This window comes from Petaurus breviceps, unplaced genomic scaffold, assembly GCF_028583685.1.
Source record: "Petaurus breviceps papuanus isolate PSGF00001 unplaced genomic scaffold, PetGlider_PUasm1.0 37, whole genome shotgun sequence".
Lineage (NCBI taxonomy): Eukaryota > Metazoa > Chordata > Mammalia > Diprotodontia > Petauridae > Petaurus > Petaurus breviceps.
In genome coordinates this window covers 95,332,060-95,338,059 of record NW_027186296.1, presented here as the reverse complement: position 1 = coordinate 95,338,059, position 6,000 = coordinate 95,332,060, and the positions used below count along the sequence as shown (strand labels likewise).

Here is a 6,000-nt window from a genome sequence, read left to right as displayed (position 1 = left end):
TCTTCTGTCTCCAAATCTAGTGTTCTTTCTAAGAGGATCTTAGCTGACAGTCTGGGGAGTTTGCATATTATCCCAGAGATAATAGTAAGCCACTAAGGATTTTAAAGTTGAGGAATAACTTGGTCGTGTTTGTGCCATTGGAATAACAATGTTACCCTTGAATGGAGGACGGATTGTAGACAGTAGAGATTCTCCTTCTGGGTGGAAGCAGGCAGGCTGATTAGGAAGTTGCTGAAATAGCCTGTACAAGGGCCAAAAGTGGGGCTGAAGCTGTGTCAAGTACGGAAAGGTAGGCAGAGAGATGTTATGGAAGTGGACAAAAACTGGAGATTGATTGGCCGATATCACTGTTAGGACAGGCCTCTAAAACAAACATTAAACAAATGAACAGCAGAAGGCATCTTGGTATAGCACAAGAAACAGAATCAGCCTCAGCTCCCCAGAAGTGGTAAGTTTTTCTTTTATGTAACTATAATAGACCTCTGAGTCATGCTCATGGTAAACATGTTTTTTTCTTACAAAGATACGTTTGCTTACTCACACTGGGGAGATGCTTTGTTACTATTTGTGTGGCCTTCTTTTAGGAAACAGCTAAAGGATTCTCAAACTGAAGAATGAGGCGTTAACAATGGAAGCCTGGCCTGGCCTTTTCTCCTGACATGACTAGGTTTTCCTTCTCAGTCCCTCAGAGAGGACCACGAATAGGCCAGCTCCTTCCTCACTAGTAACTGGAGCTTCTCCTTCTAGAGTCTTCCAGCTGCCCAGTACTGGGGTTTCTAAGTCCTTCCCAGCTCTGGAGCCTTGCTCTTGGCAGAGCAAGATCCTTTAACACTAAACAGCAGAAATTCTGCCCAGTGTGACCTCATCTGCCAAAGCTCCTTTGAGGATATGGGAATCAGTATATAGACTACACTGACTCAGAAAGAGGCTGGGTCTCTATACTGCCACAAAAATGCAAAGAATCGTGGATTTAAAGCTGGAAAGGACCATCTAGTCCAGCTCACTTATTTTACTGAGGAGAAGACTAAAGCCCAGAGAGATTAAGTCTAAGGTCACACAGCTAGAAAAGGACAGAGGCAGGATTTTGACCCATATCCTCTGATCCCAGAATCATCATTCTTTCCCCTATGCTGAGTTCTAGAACCAAAGGGAAGAACCTAGGTAAAATTGTAAATCATTAGAGAAAACATGAGGTAACAAATTTTGTCATTTGCACTATGACAGTGAGTGAAAGCAGGAGTCTTTACACTAAAGAATTGTGGGTTTTTTTTACTTTTTTATCTCATGCAATAATTCTTAGTAATGCCCCAATATATAGCAAATATGTCTCCTACCTAGCAAAGATTTTTAAACGTCTTTCCCTCAGTTCTTTTTTTTTCTTTTTGGAGGGCAATTGGGGTTAAGTAACTTGCCCAAGGTCACACGTCTAGTTTTTTTTTTTGTGTGTAAGCGTGTTAAGTGTCTGAGGTCGGATCCGAACTCAGGTCCTCCTGACTCCAGGGCCGGCGCACTACTCACTGCACCACCTAGATGCCCCTCCTTCCCTCAATTCTAAAGTAAAAGTTTTGCCTATAAAAAGTAGTATGCTAGCATTTAATAGCCTATGGTTAGTGCATTTAATAGTCTATGATTAGTGCAAATGTTTTGATAACTGAATTAATTACTTATAAATAGCAATAAAACTTTTCAAAATTTCTACTAAAAGATCATCTATTACCAAACCATATGGGTGTCTTTCAGTTCACTGCAACAGTGACACTTAATGCCTGCAGTTCCAGCCACATGAAATGCATTCATTTATGACCCATGAAAGGTAAACAGTAGATATTTTTAAAAGTCAACGTTAAGGAATATAACTGCTTAATTCAAGAACTTATAAATTATCAGAGCTGTAAGAGATCTTAGGTTGAGATCTGCATTACAGATAAGGAAATGAAGGCCCAAAGGTGAAGTAACTGATTCAAAGTTACTTCACTCCCTGCAAAGCAGGGAGCTAGAAGGTGCAGTGGTTAGACTGTCTGGAGTTGGACTCAGGAAGACAAGGTCAAATCCTGCCTCCAATACTTGTTAACTGTGTGACCCAGAGCAAGTCAGTTGGATTCTAGGAGCTTCAGTTTGTTCATCTCCAGGTCAGAGATAATAATAGCACTGACCTCCCAGGGCTGTTGTGAAGATCAAATGAGTTAACAGATAAGAAGCACTTTAGAAACGTTAAAGTGCTACTTTTTGCAGTTATTGCTAGTTATTATTATGAGCAACTAGGTGGCTCGGTGGATCTGGAGTCAGGAAGGCCTGAATTAAAATCCGGCCTCAGACAGTTACTAGCTGTATGACCCTGGACAAGTCACTTAACCCTATTTGCCTCAGTTTCCTAGTCTATAAAATGAGCTGGAGAAGGAAATGGCAAATACTCTAGTATCTTTGCCAAAAAAACCCCAAAACCCTAAATGAGGTCACAAAGAGTCAGACTCAACTGAACAACATTCTTCTTCTTATTATCAATAGTAGTAGTAGTGACAGTAGTAGTCATCATGACTGTGGTCATAATCATGGTGGTGTCAAAGGAAGGACTCAAATCCAGGTCCTCTGATTTTTATCCCAGTACCGTTGCCTCAACACAATATTTTTCAAAATGGCACTTGAAAATTGACTTCGTTGAAGTCTAAACGCAGATGGAAGCATACTATTTTCTCTCCTTTTCTGTTGTTGTTTTGTTTCTTCTTTCTCATGGTTCCATTAGTTCTAATTCTTCTTTACATCATGACTGATGTGAAAATATGCTTAATATGAATGTATAAGTGGGGTCTGTATCAGAATGCATACCATCTTAGGGAGGGGGGAGAAGAAAGGGGAATTTAAAACTCAAAAACTTAAAACTCACTTATGAAGTGAAAGTTGAAAACTAAAAAAAAAAGAAAAAAGAAAATTGACTTCATTTTAATTATTCAGTGATAGAATAAAGTCCAGAAATAATAATGTTGCTAGCAGGAGGTATTGGCCTCCTAGCTTACTGTGTTAATAATAATAGGGATTATTGAAGTAAGTTCTAATCAATAATGTGAGCTGTGATTTCTATGCTTATCATTGTTTCTATGTGGGAATAAAAGAATCTATTCTAAGCCAATTTATCTTGGATAGTGGTTATTTCCTTTATTTCCTCCTTTTGAGGATTGTGGGAAAGCATAGAAACCCTAGAGTCAAAGATGAATTTGTTCTCCAACCATTCTAGGTGGAGGTGGAACAAAGAAGCTGATTCCCTTACTGAGAAGTCAGGCAACCCCAGAGTAACCTGCTTAGGGAAGACCAAGACAGCAGACTCAGGTCAGGCACCACCTTCAGTTACTGTAGCCCCTGACGAGTGTTGCCTAGCTGGCCAGCAGCTTCAATGACTAAAGATCTAATGGTTAACATCATGTTATATCTATTGCGTGCACTTTTGATGTAGTTTTTGGTGGGCATGACACTGTAAGGTGATTACCTGGGATGTTTGGTTAATCATGCTTATTCTGTTATATATCAAATGTTATTTTATGCTATGCTGTATCTTCCAAATGTCAAACTTTTGCAGCTGATTTTGAAGGGTCTATAGGGACCCTTGGGAATTTTCCAGGCCAAAATAGTTTGGTTTTCAATTGAAAGGTGAGTCCTCTAGTTGATCCTAAGTCCCCATCGTATGTATTTTGGAAACTAGTTTGGGATTACAGGGGAAACTCAGATTTAGGTTTTTTTTTTTGCTATTTTTTTCCCTTTTGTTAGTTGCTTGGTTTTTTTTCTCTCCCCACTGCACTTTTTGCTTGAATTACTACAGGCACTTAGGAAGTGCTAGGAAGACAATAAACTAAAAAACTGATTGGTTAAAATATTCCCTGTTTGTTGAATCTGCATAACTGTAATTGGAGATGCATGGATTTTGAGTTTTTTTAGTACAAGGAACTAGAAAAAGCATTAAAAAAGAAAAATGCTTCAGTTTCCCCTAAGACCCTTGAGAACTGTTCTGAAATGAAGATATGGATAATGGGTTCAAAATGTAACCTACCAGATACTGAGGACAGCAAATGTTTCAATAGTAAAAAATGTGTTACCCCCCCCGCCATGGTATGTTGCATTGGCATTCCATTCAAGGACACATATTGCCTACAATTTTCAAAGCAAGTGTAGTTTGCTAACTGCATCTTGTTTACCATGATGCCTGAGGAGCTTGTACTCTGTAATGACCAAAAGAAGACCCCTAAGGAGATCCCCTTCCTGGTGACTGTTAAGCATAAGAACTGGTACAGGTTGTCTGGAGAGTTAGATTAGGTAAGGGTAGGTCAGTATGCCACCTCTACCTTACCCAAAGTCCCATGCCCTTCCTCTTGTGTCTTCTTTACTTTCTAGAGGGCCTTGTGGAATCTCAAAAAGCAACTGGCATCTTCCCCCTTTCTCTGACACGGAGAAGCAGGAAGGAGAGAGTACCTGAAAATTGGTGGGAGTGGGCTGGAGGTTGAGCTTTGGAGTTGTTGCTTTGGCAACCACAGGAGAAGCAGATGTGAGCAGAAAGAGATCATCAGAAGAACACTTGACTGAGAGAACAACATCAATGTAGAGAATGGTCTAGGCTCCAACATCCAGGAAAATGGAAGCATAGAAACAGAAAGACTTTAGAAACCATCTAGTCTAAATAGTATTTGACCAAGAATGTTTTCCACAACATATCCAACATGGGGTTATCCATTCTCTGCCTGAAATACTTCCCAATGTAGACCACCTAGCTATCTCTACAGATAATAATGGAAATGTGATTCATCTCTAACTTAATAGTCATACAGATTGTCTGGGGCATCAAGAGTGACTTGTCCATAGTCACACAGGTCTCAGGGACAAGACTTGAATATAGGTATTCCTTACTCTAAGGCCCACCTTTTATCTACTATGACATACTGCTTCTCATTCTAATTTATATCTCATTTGTAAATCTGTGAAATAACATTGCTGATCACACCTGCTAATTGCAACTACATAAATCTAGAACCAAGAGGCAGCTGCGATAGAATGAGGTCTTAGAATAAGAAGAAATGAGTTTGAATTCTGGCTTTGTTACCTTGAGCAAGTCATTTATCACTGCTAAGCCTATGTTTCACCTCACTTTCTGACCATCTCTGTATCTTGCCTCCTGCTCTTTAGCCTCCACTATTAATCCTAATTCAAGTTCCAACCATGTAACCCCTAAATTCTACATCTCACTTTCTCTTGAGCATAGTGCACCAATCCTATCTATCTCCTACCACACCTCTCCTCTCCTCCCCTCCCCTTCCAATTCTACCTCTATCAAATCTATAGTAATTCATTGGGGGGGGTGGCATCTCCAGTAATCCTGATCTATATATAGCTTGCCACTGGACCCAGATGGCTCTGGAGGAGAAAGTGATGCTGGTGACTTTATACAGCCTTACCTCACTTAAATCCATTCACTTGCAAGTCAGGGCATCATCTTCTTGATGTCCTCTTTGAGAATGAAGGACAAATAACAAGTAACCTGATCAATGCAATCATTCCTGGAAAGGGTTTCTGAATCAACTACCTAAAGATTCCAATCACCATTCCCTAGGACTTCTTGATCCAAAGCTTTCCTTCCTGGCCACAATTCCCTCTATATGTGTGTCTTCTCCTATTGGAATGCAAGCTCCTTGAGGGCAGGAACTGGTTTGGTTTTATTTTGTTGCTTGTATCTATATTCCCAAATAATACTGGCACTCAGTAAGTGGCAAATAAAAGCTCTTTCTTTTGTTCTTTCTCTTTCTTTCTACTTTCTCTCTTTCTTGTCCCATTGGTCAGACCATTTATAGAGTACTGTATTCAGTTCTAGGTATCACATTTTAAGAAGGAGGCTGAAAAGTGGGAGAGTTCCCAATAAGGGAGACCAAGGTGATAAATGACCTTAAGATCATCTCATATAAGGATTGGTGAGGGAACTTGGAATCTTTAACCCACAGAATAGAGGAATTAGATGGGGTTATAACA

At 39.9% G+C, this 6,000-nt stretch overlaps 1 long non-coding RNA gene across 1 annotated transcript in view; it reads left to right on the top strand.

The window, feature by feature from the left end:
* The first annotated feature begins 266 nt into the window (after positions 1-266).
* LOC138168675 (uncharacterized) overlaps positions 267-6,000 on the top strand; it is a 60,536-nt gene continuing 54,802 nt past the window's right edge. The window contains exons 1-2 of the long non-coding RNA XR_011170178.1: positions 267-448; positions 3,230-3,321. This is a non-coding gene — a long non-coding RNA (uncharacterized lncRNA). The remainder of the gene's footprint in view (positions 449-3,229; positions 3,322-6,000) is intronic.